This window comes from Dioscorea cayenensis, unplaced genomic scaffold (assembly GCF_009730915.1).
Source record: "Dioscorea cayenensis subsp. rotundata cultivar TDr96_F1 unplaced genomic scaffold, TDr96_F1_v2_PseudoChromosome.rev07_lg8_w22 25.fasta BLBR01000202.1, whole genome shotgun sequence".
Taxonomy (NCBI): domain Eukaryota; kingdom Viridiplantae; phylum Streptophyta; class Magnoliopsida; order Dioscoreales; family Dioscoreaceae; genus Dioscorea; species Dioscorea cayenensis.
This window is the reverse complement of record NW_024086593.1, coordinates 141,360-159,814: the sequence shown is the minus strand read 5'-3', so window position 1 is coordinate 159,814 and position 18,455 is coordinate 141,360. Positions and strand designations below refer to the sequence as shown.

The window sequence follows — 18,455 nt, the reverse complement described above, 5'->3', positions numbered from 1 at the left end:
TGAACTTGAATGAACACTTCAAAAAAGGAAAAAGAACCTATGCAAGAACAGTCTAATCAAGCTGAGATAGAAGGTGAAGGGTCAGAAAATATGGCAGAACAGAATAAGCAGCAGAGGACACTCTCAGATTATGCTAGACCCGTAGTTTTGGGCACACAGTCTAGTATTGTGCGGCCATAGATTACGGCTCAAAATTTTGAGCAAAAGCAAGCATTCATCAAGATGATATAGTAGTCACCATAGTTTAATGGTTTGGCCGATGAGGATCCAAACAACCACATTGAGAACTTCGTGCGACATGCTTAAGATTAATGGAGTTACGGATGATCCTATCAGATTGAGGACCTTCCCATTTTCCTTGAGCATTGATTACTACTTGGGAGGAGATGGTAGAAGCTTTTTTTGGCCGATATTTTCCTCCTACAAAATATGCGAAGCTCAGGAATGAAATATCCTCTTTTGTGCAAACAAAATTGGAGTCTCTTTTTTGAGACATGGGATAGGTTCAAGGAGCACCTGTGGAAATGTCCTCAACATGGGTTTCCCGAGTAGATGATCATTCGGACCTTTTACAATGGGTTGAACCCAAGCATAAGGCAGTTACTTGATGCAGCAGTAGGAGGTACTTTAGGAAGCAAGACCCATAAAGAAGCCCGACATCTCATTGAAGAAATGGCCATGAACAAATACCAGTGGAACACAAGTGATAGAAAAAATGTAGCCAAACTTCATGAGATTTATGCAGTTACTTCATTGGCGGCACAGGTTGAGTCATTGAGCAAGAAGTTAGATACTATAACTTCTCCTAGAGTTGCGGCCCTACAAGTTACACTCGGTGTGGGAGAAGTCATGCTTCATCCGATTGCCCAAATTCTATTGGTGGTACATCCTTGGTAGAACAAGTTGAGTTTGTAGGTAATGCAATGAGAAGCCAATGCAATCCATATAGCAACACTTACAATCCTGGTTGGAGGAGCCACCATAATTTTTCATGGAATAATCAAGGGCAACAAAAGGCCATGGAACCACAGGGTTTTTAACAACAACAACAAGCCCTGAACATGGAGAATCAAGTTTCAGGATTGGAGACCCAGATGACCGATCTAGAGAAAGCTTTGACAAAGTTCATCCAGTCATCGGATACAAGGTTTTAGTCGGTCGAAGATACACTTCACAACCACACCACATGATTGCACAATTTAGAGAATCAAGTGGGGCAAATTACGAAGTCATTATCGGAGAGACCTAAAGGAAGCTTGCCTAGTAACACCAACACTAATCCGAGAGAAGATGTGAAGGAGATCACTTTGAGATGTGGTTGTGAGGTTGAGGGTAGGCTTCCGAGCGAGAAGACCAATGTTGAAGTACCTGAGATCGTGGAGGTTGAGGAAAGAGCCAAAGAGAAGGAGGTGGTACCTCCACCTTACAAGCCAAGAATCCCTTATCCCTCAAGATTGAAAAACGACCAAAATGATGAGCAATATATGAAGTTCTTGGGTCTATTCAAACAGTTGCAAATCAACATTCCTTTTCTGAAGGCATTGTCTCAAATGCCTCGTTATGCAAAGTTTCTCAAGGACCTCTTTACCAATAATAGGAATTTGGAGGAGAGTGCATCTATGATCTTAGATGATTCATGTTCAGCAGTGTTGCAAAAGAATATGCCAAACAAGAAGAAGGACCCCGGAAGTTTTATCATTCCGTGCAACATTAGTAATTTGGGTGAAGAAAGTGTATTGGTGGATTCCCAGGCTAGCATCAACGCCATGCCCTACACATTCTTCCAAAAGCTAGTCCTAGGAGAGCCTAGGCCCACTAGGATAACACTTGAAATGGCGGACCAAACGGTTAGGCATCCGAGGGGCATCATCGAAGATGTACTTGTGAAGGTTGACAAGTACATAATTCCTGTAGACTATGTAGTGTTGGATATTGACAAGGATGTTTATGTTTCATTGATTCTTGGACACCATTCTTGCGTACTTCCAAGGCTCTTATAGACATGGATGATGGAGAGATGTCTTTACCAGTTGGGGATGATAAGCTTACATATCGCCTCACCAAAGCCATGAGACATTCTCTTGATTTTGATTATACTCTTTACTTTCTTGACACTGCTTATGATCTAATAGATGAATATGTGCAGGAAATGATGTGTCCAGACCCGTACGAGGGGTTGCTAGACCAAGAAGTGGAGAATGAAGAAGTTTTGATGCTTGGTCTAGAGGACAAGGTGCAACATGCCCCGGGGATCATGAAGAGGATGATCCAAAAGATGAAGCGAGCAAGGAGACACCACAAGAAGTGTCCCAAGGTTATTGGGGATGTGCAAGAATAGAGTAAGGGTGACGAACCCTTGTGTGGTAACATGCTAGATAACTCCCTCTCTATCTTGAAAAGATTATGTTCATCATGCTTTCAAGTTATGGGTAAGAGGTAAACAATCATCTATGAGCCATCGTGAGGGAAGAAGAGGTATGTCAAGCTTAGTGACATTAAACAAGCGCTTCTTGGGAGGCAACCCATGTCCTTACTATTTTTCTAGGTGTTAGTTTAGTACTTGCATGAATAAGTGCTTGAGTGTTGGTGTCTTGATTTCCTTTACATGCTATCGCTATGTTTTTCTTGTGGATTATTGGTGTTTTCATGTGCTTAAGTGTGTTTGGTGAAGTTTCTTAGTCGTTTGAGCATGTTTTCCATGATTCTCTGGTCAATTTTGCATAGTGTAAGTAGGCTTTGAGTATGTATAAATGTGCAGAAATTTTCTGCAGAGTCTGTAAATTTTTCTAAGTCATCCAGAGAAGACACACGGCCGTTATCAATTAATAACAGAAATACAAATACACACGGCCGTAAATTTTTCTAATATGCACAAAAGAACACAAATACACACGAATGAGCCATAAAAACTGATAAAAGTGATGCTCAATGTAAAAAAAAGTATACTTAATAATACTTATACTCAAACAATTATCAATTTCTCATGGATGGACCCTTGTTAATTAGTTTGAACAATAATGTTTTATGGTTTCTTTGATAGATTGTGTGTTTTTCCTTTCTTTTAATTAATTTTTTTGTTGGGTGGTTTTGTATTTTTGGCATAATTTAATTGTAATTTTTTATGTATTTATGATTATTGTCTTGGATTTATAGATTGCAATCTATTCTCTTTCTCTTTCCAAATCTTGCTTCTCTCCTTATATTTGCACCGGCCGGTGAGGTTTTTTTTTGGTGATAATTTCTCATGGATGGACACTTGTTAATTAGTTTAAACAATAATGTTTTATAGTTTCTTTGAAAGATTGTATGCAAGTATTAGGCTTTTCCTTTCTTTTAATTGATTATTCTATTTGGAGGTTTTGTATTCTTGGTATAATTTAATTTTTTTTACGTATTCCTGGTTCCATGTCTTGTATTTATAGATTGCAATCTATTCTCTTTTTCTCTATAATTCTTACTTCTCTCCATATCTTTACTACTATCCTATAGAAAGAAAATAAACCAACTTAATGATGTATATCTAAATGATAATGAGGAGTGATTGTTGCTTGGTTTTGTTTATGAGGAGTGATTATTAAGTTGTATTTTACACATGGACTTGTATATCTAGGTTTTGGGCAATTTGACTAGCGGACTTGAAATTCCCGATATGGGTGATCTTAGCGAAGTGAAGTTGTATTTCTTGATGTACTTGTGTTACTTTTACATTTTAAACCTTATGATCATTGTATGTGCACAAAATCAACATCATCATGGAAGTCAGTTAATTCAATAAGAAATTGAAACAACATCAAGTAGGCAATGAAGACAACATGAATACTTGAGACGGGTTATTTACCAAAGTGACATAACATACATTAATAAGCTACACATGGATAGGCCTTGTTTTTATCGGTTGTGTGAACTATTGACTACCACCAGTAGATTACAGGACACGAGAAATGTTATGGTGGAAGAGACAATCGCAATGTTTTTAAACATTGTAGCCCACCATGTCAAAAATAGAATCATTAAGTTTGATTTTGTGTGATTGACAGAAGCAGTTAGTCAGCATTTTCATGCCGTGTTGCAATCGAATATTCTTTGCCATAGTGTTCTCCTAAAGAAACCTGAAACGGTCCAAGATAATTCAACCGATAATAAGTGAAAATGGTTTAAGATAATGAATCAAATTTAATAGGATATATTTTTAAAATTTTGGTAATTCACATAAATGAATAAGCAATAATAATTTCTTTAAAATGATGTAGAATTGCCTTGGAGCCTTGGATGGGACACATATATGGGTGATAGCGCCTACCGCCGATTGTTGAAGATTTAGATCACAAAAATGTGAAATTAACACCGATGTACTTGCCGTATGTGGACAAGATATGGATTTGATATATGTCCTAGCAGGTTGGGAGAGTTCGGTACATGATGCCCGGGTGCTAAGGGATGTCGTTACTAAACCAAACGGATTTAAGGTTCCAAATGGTGAGTTATATATAACATGTTCAGCTTAATTTTGGCATTGAAGTTTGTGTGTCTAACATGTTCACATATTACTTTGTCGATGCGAGATATGCAAATTGTCCCAGATTTTTTACACATTTTCTAGGGCAACGGTATTACTTGAGTTCATGGACTGATGTGCGCCACCCGGAAACACCTGAAGAGGTTTTAATATGAAATATGCTAGTGCTAGGAATGTTATCGAGAGGATGTTTTGCCTTTTGAAAATCTGGTGGAAAATTCTAGCTAGTCCAAGCTTCTATAGCATAACCACTCAACGGTATATTATTAGTACGTGTTGTTTGCTCCACAATTTTATTAGGAGGGAGATGGTTGATGATCCTGCAGAGGATGAAGTTGATGTTCCGTCCTTTGAAGATACTGTGGAAAATGACACAACCAACAACCAACTAATGAATGGATCCAATTTAGACAAGAATTGGCCATAAATATGTTTAACACATGGTAATCAAGTTGACATAATTAATGGATCATTATGTAGTAAACGCTTTATGTGTTTGTCATTCTTTTGGATTGTTAGATCATTATGTACTTCTTGGTTATTATGCATTTATGTACAGTTTCATGTATATGTTCCTTAAATAATTATCCATTTTTTATTTGCTTATCATTAATTTTAATTCCATGCTTGGAGGGAAACACCACCAAAATCCTCCTTCTAGTTGAGTGTATACTTGAACAATTTTTTGCATAAGAATTTTTATTATGTATGATGATTCAATTGCAATTGTTCATTTGTTTCTATGCCAATTAACATGAGGAGTGTAAAGTTTGGCCATAGGGGATGGTAATTTAAATTTGGTAATTAGTACATTGATAGGATTTTTTATTGACTAAGTGGAAGGTTAAAGTCAGAAGGTAATTCAAACTTGATGATTGCACTGATAATGCCAACATTGATAGTATTGAGTTTAAATATAATTTTGTTATTGATCATGAGGAAGGTAATTCAAACTTGGTTATGGTTAACATAATGTCAAGATTAATAGGTTTGAAGTCACACTGTATATGCTTTTTGTCATTGACCAAGAGGAAGGAAAAAGTTAGAAGTTAATTCAAGTTTAACTATTAGTATGATGATGCCATGATAAATAGGTTCAAATTCAAACTTGTTGACTATGTCATGGTGTGTTGGTTAGCTGGTGTTTTAAATATTTTTTTTGCTATTCAATTTTAACAAGTTAGCTGTTGATGTTTTATGAAATTTTGGTCCCCTAAATAAAAACATGAGTAACTTATCTCTGCATGACATTCAGTTCAACATGCAAAGGCTGTTACAGACTTTCATATCCTGCTTGTTAGAAAATGGTAACCTATTAAAAATACTCAAGAAATATCCCAGTTTGAGACCATATCAAGGGTAGTCCCATGTTAATATTGAACAAATATAATCAATGAATTTCTATTGTGATCTCTTTCATATTAATTTAGTTTTATCTTGTAATAAGGGAAGCCTTTTTTTATTTTACTTCCTTTTCTTGCGGAGAGAATGTGACCTCTAAGAACTATATCATTTTATGGTTATATTATGATTCTCTAATACTGCTTTTGATGTTTGCCTTTCGTCTTTGACCTAAATAAAGCAATCTGATTATTTGGATAGTAGTATTATTTTATGGTTACAATCTTATCCTAGCTATATTTAAATAGTAACTGCTTATTCTTTTTTAGGCTCAACAAGATCGAATGCCTGATTAATAGGAACTGTAGAGTTCATAAAATTTGTTCTCAATTTCATTCCTTGTATGTATACCAATTGTTAGCTAACAATGAAAAATGTCCTAAGATATTACCTGAAGTAAAGAAAGTTCACACAAGTTTTTTATCTTTTTATTTTCTCGTTCCTTTTAATGATTTTGTCTTCTGTAAGTATTCAATTGCCCTGGCCAAAGGATGTATGATGAGTTGATGAGCCTTCATGTGGGTTTCTATTCTCTGGTTATAAATTATAATGTATCAAATGATTAGTTAAGGCCATAGTTTCATCATTCTTGTTTGTTCTTGATGAAGCCTCCTTGAAATTTCAGCACACTATGCTTTTCATTATATATCAATAATTATGAATGAACAACATGATAACATCTTAATAGAGGAAGGTGTGGGTTTATCTTAAATGCTTTTTGATGACTTGATAAGTGCTTGTGTATTAGTAATATGAAGTATTCTTTTCTTACGATGAGCATTACTTTTATTAGATTTTAGCGCTAATACATGTGTATTTGTGAACTTTCGTGCATGAAGGGTTGTGGAGCCAAATAATGAAAGAAAGAAGCCAAAGTAGATTGCGATTGTATTTTGATAATGAAATCTTAGAGTGAACAAATGTGAAGACACAAGTTGTGATCGAAGATACGTGAATGTGTGCTAACCTCCATGCGCTCAAGAAATTACATGGTTTAGAGGGGCACAAAAGCAGTCATATTTGCGTATTTCAACTTGTGCAATGTTAGCAAGATCTTCACCAATATGGCATTTGATTGAAGAAGCAATGTGATCTACTGTATAGACGTGTGCCTGTTTATGTTGCCTCGATGAAAAGTGTGGATTATGGAATATTTTGGTGGAGTACTGTAGCAAATCATTATTGTAATTTACTGTAGCAGTTACTGTTCACGTCCCTCAAAAAATCAAATTTCCAGAAATCCACAGGGCGTGTGAAAATTACCCACGCTAGTATGGATGCCCGATTCCATCCTTATTTAAGCCGCAATTCAGCCCGATTTCAGGATCCTTTTTTCCATCTTTTCTCCATCTGTTAAAAAGTTTGCGGCTAGAGTTTAGAGGGGCTTTGGCAAGGCTTTTGGAGTGGTTCTACAGCTTTGACACCGTGTTTCTCATGGAAGATAGTTATTGGGAGGGCTTTCATCGGCACCGATCCATCGAGGTGTGCCCTAGGCTTGAGAAGGGGACCTTTGTAGAGGACGAGGCTACTCCACAAGACCGTCACACGAATATCGAAAGGGTTTTCTTATGGATTACTTGATTTTACTTTCAATTTCATTATTGATTGTATCTTGCTCCATGGAGAGCTAAACCCCCTAGTGGGTATTTGGATTTGTAAACCCTAGGATATTATTGTTTCATTGACCTTTTATCATGCTTTTCTTAATTGATGTCTTTAATTGAGTTCCAATCTTGATTGCTTGCTAAATGATTTCTCCCTTAGAGTGACACTAGGGTTGAGAGTCCATCTTGGTAGCCTTTGTGGATGAGTGATACACCATGAGGGTTAGACAATGCTAGATTGGAGATGGTTGAGAGGGTGAGTCGAGAGATAGCGAAGCGTCCCCTTTCCCCTCCGGTGTGATTTATCTTGCCTCCATGTTCCTAGAGTTCTTTGAGGTCATAATAGAGTAAAGTGCTAAGAGAGGGACTCCTCTGGGGCTTAATTGGGCGAGCAATAGAGTGAAGCGTTAAAGTAATCCTTAGTATATAGGGCTTAATTGTGAATAGGGGTCATTCGTCTGGACCAAAGGGTTGGATTTATATATAGAAATAAGGCCTATCACTTGGAATCCCTAGAGCTTCTTGCAACTGTAAACAATGTGAGGTGTTGAGATTGAGCGATTTCTCCACTGGGGCATAGTGTAGAGTTTGTAACGGTCGACCTTAGGTTTGGGACCGTGTATTTTAGGATCTCCAGAACTCATTAAGCATCATTTAGGAGACATAGTAGTTGGTCTTGCACTTAAAGCAATAGTCCTAGGGAGAGCAATGTCTGAGTGCCCCACTTTCTATCGATTGCCTTTCCTCTCATTTTATCATGTCTCTCTTTCTTATTTCTTTTAGTTCTTTTCACATCAATTTTATTTTCATCATAGTTAAATAGCAATCCTGGTGTTTTTGATCACTATTCCTTGTGGATACGATACCCTACTCACTTGTGAATTTATTACTTCGACAAACCAGTGCACTTGCAGGTCACACGCAAAGGGCGTTGTCAACTATCCATGCCCACACTAGACCAAACCAGTCTCCATCACCCATGGCATCTGATAACAGCACCTCAACAACTAGGAGCCGAAAGAAGAAGGCTGCTTCTAATGACTCAACAATATACCAAATTTCTACAAATTTTCAGGATTTTGTAAAAATGGTAGACCCAGAATTTAGAGCATTGGCTGAGGTTGCAACCCAAAACGCTTAGTCAGCAGCTTGCATTGCTGAGTCTGCTGCATGAAAAGTTGAATCTATTGCACGAAATGTTGAAATATCTGCTCGTAACATTGAAATCACATTGTGCAATGATGCAGCTCATGCAGAAATGCAAGGGAAAAAGCAATCTCTTAGTGATGTGCTTCTTTCTATTGATGGTGTAACAGAAGATGAGGCAATGTTAATGTTGCAAGTGTTGGCAAAAGATGAAGATCAACTAACAATGTTTTGGAATCTTTCAGCTAAAAAGAAACTGTGCTTTTACCGAGTTTTCTTAACAAGGATGTCATATTGCCCGCCTAATACTTAAATCATCTTCGTAAGAATTTTACATTTCAAATGTTTACCATTTAAGATACAACAATGGTTACTTCATGTCTCTGTTTCAATACTTAAAAGGCTTTATGCTTAATGTCTTCTTGCAACATTTTTTGGCCATTAAACTGATATTTTATCAAGTTTGTACTTAGAATTCAGCTAATATTTTGAGGTGGTTGCTGGCTATTGAACTACTATATCAAGTTTGTACTTAGAAATCTACTAATATTTTCCATCCCTGTGTGCTTTATTTGCAAGTTAATCAATTTGATAGGCAAGTGTTAGCAGGTTCATGTCATTATGGGAAGGAGTTGCTTTATGTTTGTGATGGTTTCCCATTTTCACAATGTACCAAATTGTTTGATTTCTTATTTTTTTTACACGACCAACATTAATCATCAAAGTTGGACTAGCTCGATACCATCAAGATCAGGTGAGTTAGACAAGATCGATATCTTTTGTCGAAGTTCTCATCATTTTTCTTTCCCATTAAATCTGTCGATCTCTAGCTTCTTTTTAACATTGTGATGTTTTGTGGTTTTTTTTTTTGTTGATTGTTCTCCAATTGTTGGATTCAGGAAGAAAAGGGGGTCAAACTCATCTGAGAAGTAATTGCGGTATTTCTCTTTTATATTGATTAACTTAATTTTGTTGCAATTTTAAAGAAGATTAAAATTGTTGCTTTTAATATTAGTTAGTATCTAGAAACTTAAATCTATGTTTTTTACTTGAAAGTTAGTCTTATTATTGAGTTTTTAAATTCTATGACCTCATAACCACCTCAAATTAAGCAATCAATATTTTATATCTTTAGAATGCTAATTTTATATGTTTAGTTATACTTATCAATAGTGTTCAAGTTTTGTGTTTATTTGTTATAAGACATCAAACAGTTCCGATTATATCAATATGCAAGTTCTAGCTGGCTGTTACACTTATCATTCTGCGCTTCTTTTCCTTGTATTGTACCTTTTGGTTGTAAGCATTCATCTAGTTTGCTTGCAATCTAACTTTCATAGTTGAAATTTTACCCCAGGCTTTTCATACAAGGCATTCTATTTCAACTGCACAACTCCTTATCGATCTCGACAAGGGTTGCTTAGAACAAAAACACCACTCCCAATAGAGCATTGGCCATTCACAAGGTAAAAAAATCCATAAGAGATTCAACTTCACAATTATAATGTAAACTTAATCACTCTATTGGTTCCACATTTTTAAAATGGTTACAGCAAGGCCAATGAGAGATCAATCTGGGCACCTAGTCCTCACACACCCAAAGCGCCAAGGCATGGACCTCGCTTTCTCGTCACCATTATATGGACATCAAGCAAATTGCAACTGCTCTCTTCCCAAACTCATTAGCTTCAAGATGCACAGTGATGCCACCAAGTTTACCAAGATCAGTCTTTAATGCCATGGCTTCCAACAGAGTTTTGTTCTATGAGGATGACTTATGCCATGCAGTTGGCCAGAATAAGCTCTGTTAGACTTAGGACTTAGAATTGTCCTCTATCTGTTGTGCATATATATATAGCTTAGTTTTACCTTTATGAAACAATCTCTGTTGGAGATTACTATGCTTATGTTTTAATGCCTTTGCTAGTTGCTTGTTTAGATGTGTGTGCTTTGGAAACAGTAAAGAAATGAAGGGGAATACTAGGCTTTTGGTTTGTAGTAATGTTTTGGGTTGCATATTGTATTTTTAGCCTATTGTATTAAAATTTTTTGATTATTTTAAATGAATGATTTAATATAGATTTTTGTATTATAATTTATAATATAATTTAAAATAAATAATTAAAACTTTTTTCTAAATTAGCAAAGGATTACCAAGGGAATAATTCTATTTTCAAATTTTATTACCCAAGGATTACTTAGGAAATAATCCCTAATTATATTTAGCAAGGGATTACCAAAGCTACGATTTATTACTATTCCATCGAAATACTAATGAATTACCCAAGAAACAATCTCTATGAAATATTACCCAAGGATTAAACATTTCAATTTTTGAAAATTTAGCAATAGATTGCCTATGAAAAATACCTTGCTAAAATTACCTAGAGATTTCCCACGAAATGTTCCAAAGCAAATTCTTTGTCTTTGATGAATCGCTTAACTTAAATTACCCAGAGATTGCCTAGGAAATATTCTGAAGCAAATTCCTTATTTTTAATGAATTTATTAACATTAATTACCCAGGGAATTTATTATTTAGTCACGAAATAATTCTTTGCTATTTAGCAAGAAATTATAAAATATGTGGGTAAATCATTACCCATGAGTCTTTTACCCAAGGATGCCAATTCCATGGAAAACCCTCACTAACGAATGTTACCCAGGGATTTTAGCATTTTAGCTAGGGAATTGTCCCAAGCTAATTGTTGTTTTTCTTGTAGTGAGACCATATATCTTCCTTCTGGTTCCCAACTGACACCAAGTAAGGTACAACAAATGGCTCATGTTGGAGATGAAATTGCAACTAAGTTATTATCAAATGTATAAATTTGTTAGTTTCAAATTATGCAAATTTTATGAGATATTTTTTACTCATACAATAGAAATATATGCTATTAATTTAATTTAATGGTACAATCAAGTAAACTAATATTAAAAATAAACTTTTATAAAAAAATATAAAAAATAAGAATTAAAAAATTTGTAAAAAAAGGTCACAATAATTTTGTTCCAAGCAAACATGTTTTTGTTTTCAACTTTTTAAAATACACAATAGTTAGTGTATCCAACATGCTTTTGTTTTCAATAAATGACAACAAAACAAAAATCAAACAACAGCAAAACAAGAACAAGAAACAAAAACAAAAATTAATGCCAAGCGACCCCCTAAATTTGCAGATTAAGCATTGACACAATTTAATCTCAACACCAAAATGAATTGGATCAATATAAAGAAGTCAAGAAAACATATTACAACCAAGTTCCATCAAATTCACGCACCAAGGTGTTTAGCAACGCATAGATAAAAATGTCATACAAGATAGGATCAAAACACTAAAGAAAATAGAAAAATCTCATAATAATAATGAATGAAATTTACTTATACAAAAAAAAAAAAATTCAATTTTGAAACTTTTATATATGTTCATCCTTAGTAATCATTAATAAATAAAATGCATTACATTTTTTTATGATAAAATTTTAGCAGTCAGGTTTTTTATTTTTTATTTTTTATTTTTTTTTATGGAATGAACATGTTGCCCCTTCTGAAATTTATATTTACTAATAGATTACACTAAATTAATATGGGTTCTTTTATTCTACGCCTATCCTTCTTAGTGTTGACCAGTCGAAAATAAGGAATTACGAATCAACATTTTTTTTATTATGTTTTCAAGTAATTGTGGATTCCTGACTTACATTAGAAATTATTAATTAATTGCCCATAGTTTATCATGAGAGCAAGTGTGAGCAAGAGATAAATATACAATGAATTTTATTAATCTCTTAATGTAACAAATACATGCATGACACCATGCCTTTGATTAAGAATTATTCAATCACCTGAGAGGAAACACATACTCTATTAGTAATTTTCATTTGAGATTAGTCTTCAAGGCGTGAATTAATGCCACTTTGCTCCCACCTATAGTCTACAAAAGGACACAGAGAATAAACCTGAAGGATAAAATGAAGCTAATGGTTGACTATAATTTGGACTATTGAAGAAAGGGGAATAAGAAGAGAATGTAAGTTATCAATTTTCTATCTCATTGTGTAATAAGAGGAAGAGAGTCCTGTATATAAACAAAATCTCAAGAAGAATTGTTGTCCTCGACAAAACAGTCTATAAAAGCTATTTAACACCTGTTGAAATGTAAATTAAACTTAATTATCAATATATTACTATTTTATATCAAAACAGATCTCTCCTTATCACTTTTTCCATATAGGATATTTGAAAATGTTTTAACATGCAAACATAAACATATCATTATGAGCATGGATCATTACGTTCGAGATAATTATTAAGATGACAACAAAGAAAAATTACATAGATTGTGCATACCTTTTCAATTGGATGTAGCATAAGTGACATCTTAATGTTTGTCTTAAAAATATTTTTAGAGCTATCGATAAAAATAACGATGGTTTAAGTCACCGGACATAATATAAATACGTCATGTGTTCATTATCAACAAATGATGTATGGGTTGCTTGTCAACAATGAATCCAACTAGTGAGTTTAATTATTATTTTCATGGCTATTGTATTTAAATTACCAAGACTATTAACATGCCAATGCATCATTTTCTTTTCAAGGTGTAGCATAACATTGAATAGGTGGTGAATCACTCAGAAACCCAACAACTTAATAAAATAGTACTAGTCATGGTTCCTAATTTTCAGATCCTCTATCTCTTGCTTAAACAAAAAATTGAAATGACATGAAAAAAAGTTCTTAGTTCTTAACAACAAAATTAAGTATAATTGAAAGGTTGTAGGGATAAAGAAGGGCATTCCAGCTGATAGTGATGCAAACGTACCAACCGATCAAGTAGTAATGTGTGCTCTAGAATAGGGTATCGATCCACAGGGAAAATGGAGAGTACTAGTACTAATCTTAACTCTGAAAACTAGTCTACCCAAAGTTATGAATAAAAGAACGAAAACAGAAATCAAGAATAAGAAAATAGACTCGGTCGCAAAAGCAAGGGGAAATAGGACGCTCGGGCATCTCTTTAGAGTTTTATAAGTCCTGGACAAAGGTTGTTAGTTAGTAATATTATTTAAACCAAGAGAAATCCTAAAATATATTGCCCCCTTTTCAAAGGATGAATAGTAACTTATAGGGATGCAAGTGTACGTACCGAACGTGTAATAAATTTCTAAAAAGCTGGGTATAAGTCTATAGGAAAGATTGAGAATACTAGTACAAATTCATATCTTGAAAGTTAGCCTAAATGAAAGTAGTGATGTGTGTGAACAAACTATGTAGCAAGAGCAAAGAAAATATGAAAAAGGTAATAAAAGATCGAGAAACCTGGGAGAGAAAGAATGCCCGGCCATAGTATCCCTTTAGGATTTGTCAACTTCAGGACAAGTTGTATAAGTATGCAATATTATATTGACTGAGAGAAATCTTAAAGTATATTAAACCCCTTTTTTGAAAGCAATTAGTACATGATTCAGTTCATTGCTGAAACAGACACCCCACAATCGCTTTGCACTCTATGAAATCTCAATATGGCTTAACAAGAATTTCTCAAATAGATAATCCTTTTTGCAAAGATATTATCCCTAATAACATATATAATAGAAATACGATTTCTCCTAAGATCTATTTCCTACAATTGCAAAGAGAATGGAAATCACTTGTTATTCTACTCGGGAGGATTGAGGAAAGAGAACTCTCAACTACAAAGTACCCAATTGCTAGGCTTACTTACAATCCCCTCCAATCGTGGAATGTCTATGCTAGGTGGGTATTTGTACTCATCACAAAGCATATCAAACATGAGAATTAGGGCTTTCGCCTCGTTGGTGATCAAGCCATACAAAACGCTCAATTAGATTCAAATAGCATGGATTGCAATTAAGAAACAATTAAATCAATAAGATCAATATAAAGGAATGGGGTTAAGGACGCAAATGGGGCGGTCAATCACCGCTCCCCAAAGGGACCTGCCCAAAGAGAGGAGGATGCCCCCAAAATAGTTCCCTTGCGAGGCAAGGAATGATGGAAAACCCTTCCCCAACTAGCAGGGCTGTTTGGAGCGGGGGTGGTGGTGGGAGCGGTGAATATTCTCCCCACCCCACACCCAATAGGGAATCCCTGTGGGGCATGGAACTCCCTACGGAATCTCCACAATAAATCTCACGCTCGGAAGAGATTTCCAAACAACAAAAATAAATTATATATTTTAATTTTTATTAATTTTAAAAAAATTAATATGAATATAATTAGGGGTGTATTTGAGCCGAGCCGTTCATGAACTACTCGGTGTTCAGCTCAATAAGGGCTCATTCGTGTACAACTCATATTGTCAACGAGCCAAGCTTGAGCTTAATTTTCAAGCTCGATTAATAAATGAGCCAAGCTTGATCATCCGAAAGCTCAGCTCGTTTTGGCTCGCGAACACAGCTCACAGAAATAGCTCGTGAACAAGCTCGTGAACAAACTCGTTTATAAGCTCATTTATAAGCTTTGTTGTGGGCTCGTTTATATATATATATATATATATTTCATTAATATATATACATGTATATTAAGGTGTATATGTGATTATTATTATTACTATTATTACTATTATTATTATTATTATTATTATTATTATTATTATTTGAGTCACATATAGGGATGTAAATGAACCAATGAATTCGTTAAATGTTGGAAGGCTTAGTTCATTAAAAGCTAAGCTCGGCTAGTTTATTAAGCCAAATGAGTGATTCACAAGCCTAATTGTTGAGCTCGTAAGATAAATACGCTAAGCCTGACCACCACCAAGCTCGGCTTGTTAAGACTCGTGAACAGCTCATTTATTGTATAATTAAAAGCTCGTTTATATGAATTATTAAGAGACTCATTTATAATATCATTTGCAATTTTATTTGCAACAATTACTAATATAATCATTTATAGTGTCATGAACAAGCTTATTTACTAGATCGTAAATAATATTACAAAAACTAAATTATAGATAGTTACATCACAATGTTTATTTTGTTAATATTGTAATAATTTGTTAACTTTCTAATGAAGATCTTAACAAGCTTGAACGCAGGCCTTAATGATTCCATAAACAAGCTTAAATAATTCTTTTACTAAAATGATCCTCAAATTAAAATCGAGTTGAGCCGCACTTGATAATGATTCATTAAATAAGCTTTAAATGATACTTACTAAATAAGAAAATAGAAAATAAAAAAAAATAATCGAGCCTTAATCATGGTAACGAGCCAAGTCTAAGCTTCGAATTTTCTTAGCAAGTTGCGCTCGAGTATGAAGCTCGAAATAAGCTCGGTTAAAATAGCAACAAGCCAAGCTTGAGCCTGACAAATGAAGCTCAAAGATAGCTCAGCTTGAGCTCAAGCTCGATTAAAATAGTAATGAGCCAAGCTTGAACAAGGCAAAGCTCGGCTCGGCTCGGCTTGGCTCGGCTCGGCTTGGCTCGGCTCGGCTTGGCTCGGCTCGGCTTGGCTCGGCTTGTCTCGTCTGGTTTACAACCCTAAATATAATATTATATGGACCAAATATTTAGTTTTTTTAAAAAAACTATTTTTTGGCATTTATTAATATTGTTTTAGTGAATATAACTTGGGGGTTTAATGGAAGTTTAATTTAAAACAGTTAAGTTTAAAGTACAATCTTAACAATTTTTTTTAAATAGTTATATATATGTATCTACCTTGTAGCCCTGATATCCGGGGTTAGCACACTTGTAACACTGATGCTCAACTCCGAGGTCAGGGTTAGCATTTGTGTCGGGTGAGACAGGGATTCCCTGACCAGCGAGGATACCATCGATGGAGTGAGTGGGGATAATTTCTCCCAGTAGGGAATTTTGGGACGGGGAATCCCTGCCGTGTGGGAAGTAGGGATGGGAATCCCATTCCCGCCCTGTTATGCCCCACTTGCATCCCTAGCTGGGATCCACAAGAATTTTAGCATTTGGTTTTTCAATTATTACTTTAAAAAATTTTGAGCTAAAACACAAAGGGTGTTTGACCAAGAACACGACTATATAAAATCAAGGTTTCAATTAGGTGAACACAAACTGGCAAAGTGTGGGTGCATTAAAATGCTTATGAGCTTTATCTGCAACACCTATCTAATCTCAATAAAACAAAAACCTCAATTCTAATATTAAGGATACAAACATAAATTGTACAAATGGGATTTTAAAACTTGCTGAGCCATTGAGGCATATCAAGAAATAGTTCAATAGCACAACACTAAAACTAAGAAATTACACATCCTACCAACTAAAACACCAAACATTCGAAACAGTTTTTAGGAGTGCCTTGTCTAAACATTGTAGACCAAAGAGTGGTGCAATTAACATTTATCAATCCTAATCAATAAAATTCTCATTATTATTAGGTTCCGAGATTTCCCACTAACTGCAAATATATATATATATATAATATATCATGCAATTATTATTTAATCTACACCTTCCAAGTATCACCAGGTCAACTAACTAGACTTGACCTCTAATTATTTCCAAATAACATGGAAAAGCCTAAGAAAATATTAAAAATAAGTACCCCTTCCCATCAGTGACTATTTAAACAAAAAGATATATAAATATATTAAAACTCAATGTGTTAACCGAAAACCAAGGAGTTAAGGGTAGAAAGTTTCCCGTAGTGCCTGGCTTTAGTCTGAACATTCAGAACTAATTAAAGAATAACGAATTCAATACTTATCCTCACAATTTATTATCTGGTCCTTAGAGTTCCCACTAACTATATCAGTATATCAAACAATTGGTAATGCGATATTCATATTGAAACAACTAAATAGACCTATGTACTTTCACAACTTTATTAAGTGCATTAATGGACAACCTACACACCAAAGCACATGATCACACTATAAAAGTTGGGCAAACGGCAGTCACTGAGACCATCCAACACAAAGCTTTTGTTATCATCTACTCTTTCTATTATTAATTCTGTTCATTTACTTCGGTGGAACAATGGAAGTCATAGCAAAAATTAAGGATGTAGAAATCAACCTGAAGATAGATTCGTACATCACTTACCTGGCAAAATCAGCTATGCAAATGCACAACCAAAAGGAGGTCATCACATCTATTTTTCTCTTGATCTATATATATGTACCGTAACATATATCAACAACAATATCAGTATGGTGCTTCATATCATGCATAATATGATCATCTCACACGTAGAATGAGCATCTTGTGTTCATCAAAGTTGTGAAGGTGATGATAGAACCAACCACTGAGAGAATTATTTACGTCATAACTTTGGAGGCCACCAATCTCGAAGTGAAGCAACTTTACGAAGCCAAGGTTTGGGTCAAGTCAAGCAGTTACAAGGAACTTCTTGAGTTAAAGCATGTGCTTGACTAGTACTAGTACGGGAAAAGTAATACAAAAGATTTTTTTGGTTCTTGTTTATTGTCTTGTTATATATAGAACAAGGATAATGATCTATGTTGACAATGATATGTTTTTGTTTGTGTTCTCTCAATCTCAGGTGAGTGATTCTTCATGATGGGCATGGCGCTAGCAATATATATGGTGTTACTATTCCACCTATGGGAAATAAATAAAAGCATAGAAATAATCTCTTCTAATTTCATCCATGCATGGATAGGTAGAATAGAATCTCTTCCTATTTGAACTTCCTGAATATCATTTGTTTGTATTTATATGTGGATAATCATATTAATGAAATAAAACGGCATGAAATTATGGAGGAGGATGTGGTACTAGTGTATGTTATCAATTGTTTTCGTTGTCTTACTCTAT

At 34.7% G+C, this 18,455-nt stretch overlaps 1 non-coding gene across 1 annotated transcript; it reads right to left on the bottom strand.

Annotated features, from left to right (window-relative positions):
- Positions 1-434: 434 nt before the first annotated feature.
- Positions 435-542, bottom strand: LOC120253766. The gene has a single exon (XR_005534407.1). It is a non-coding gene; the product is annotated as a small nucleolar RNA R71 (small nucleolar RNA).
- Between the last annotated feature and the right edge of the window lie 17,913 nt (positions 543-18,455).